This window comes from Galeopterus variegatus, unplaced genomic scaffold, assembly GCF_000696425.1.
Source record: "Galeopterus variegatus unplaced genomic scaffold, G_variegatus-3.0.2 Scaffold639, whole genome shotgun sequence".
Classification (NCBI taxonomy): Eukaryota; Metazoa; Chordata; class Mammalia; order Dermoptera; family Cynocephalidae; genus Galeopterus; species Galeopterus variegatus.
In genome coordinates, this window is record NW_007726750.1 from 282,834 (window position 1) to 284,426 (window position 1,593).

The following is a 1,593-nucleotide window of genomic DNA, read 5'->3' on the forward strand; positions in this document are numbered from 1 at the left end:
GAAACAAACAAATGTAGACAGTATGAGGAACCTTTAATTATTAACCCAGTGTGGATGATTCTGAGGAATTCAAATTGCAGGCGAATTCCAGGGGTTTTATTTCAGCTGTGAACTGCTTGGGGGACCAAATTCTGGCTGAAATGGCACTTTCTTGTTCAAGAGCATTAGTGCTGAATGAGAACTTAGTCATTTACTTCAAAACATATCCCAGAGTGTCATCCAAAATAAAGTGCTGGAGAGGAAAATTGTAAAAAATTAAATCAGTTTATTGAGAGCCAAGTTTGGGGATAGACCTGGGAAGCGCAACCAAACAGGTGGATGTGTTTTCTGAAGGTCTGTAAGAATCATTGAGCCGATGCAATGAAGGAGGGAAAGGAGTGAATGGGGGCGGTCCCTTCTTGGAAAGTCTCATCAATTAGTTGGTTTTTAGTGGTGAAACAAAGTCAAGGTTTAACATTAATGCTATCTCAGTATGCAGCTTTTATCTGGCTGCCACAAACATAGCAAATTTTAACAGAAGCAAACTTACAGTAAATCTTTGTGATATATCATTCCAGGAGCAGGATGTCCCAACCAAGTCACAAGCCCAAAGTCCCAAGGTAAATATGTCAATTTCCTCGCTGCTTACTTTGGTCAGATGTTAGTCAGCAGATGGCTTCCCAGCTCCATTTTGAAAGCCTTGCCTGAACTAACGTCATTTTCTGTCATAAAGAGTACGAATGCTTTCTACTCAACAGAAAGATCTCTAGTCTGACTTGAATAATTCCAGTGAAGGAGAACTGATTACTGCACAAGTCAGCCTTGCTTCCTTATTAGATCTATCCAACTATATGTGTATAAAAAGTAATCTCGCTCCGTTACCCTGAAATTTGCACTTCTTCTAAGGTTCCCATTTCACCATCTACCCAGTTGAACAAAACAACTGTGCTACTTTACTATTTTGCTGAATCTCAATTCCAATCCATCAGCAAGTCCTGTTGAATTTGTCCATTTTCATTGCCACCAGACCACTAGATGCCCACATCATGAGAGGTACTTCATGGAAACTGAAACTGATGGAGTTCAGATGTGTTGTCCCCTCCAAAATTCATGCGGAAATTTGATCCCCAATGTGGCAGTGTTGGAAATTGATTGAGTCACGGGGGTGGATCCCTCATGAATGGATTAATGCTCTCCCTGGGGGAAGGGGGGATTAATGAGTGAGTTCTTGCTCTACTAGTTCCTGTGAGAGCTGGTTATTTAAAGACCCTGGCACCTCCTCTCTCTCTCTTGCCTCCTCTCACCGTGTGATCTGCTTGTCCTTGCTGGCTGCCTGTCACTTTCCGCCATGAGCAGAAGCAGCCTGAAGCCCGCTCCAGATGCAGCTGTCCCGGAATCATAAGCCAGATAAACCTCTTTTCCTTATAAATTACCCAGTCTCAGGTATTTCTGTTACAGCAACACAAAACAGACTAATACAGAGATCAACTGAGGGAATGACAGATTCATGTCTTCCATCTTCTGCTTACTCTGGGCATTCACTCACTGAGTGAAGTGATGCTTGTGCTCCCTTCTCTCAAGCCCTTTTGAATTCAAACAAATTAAATATGTTTA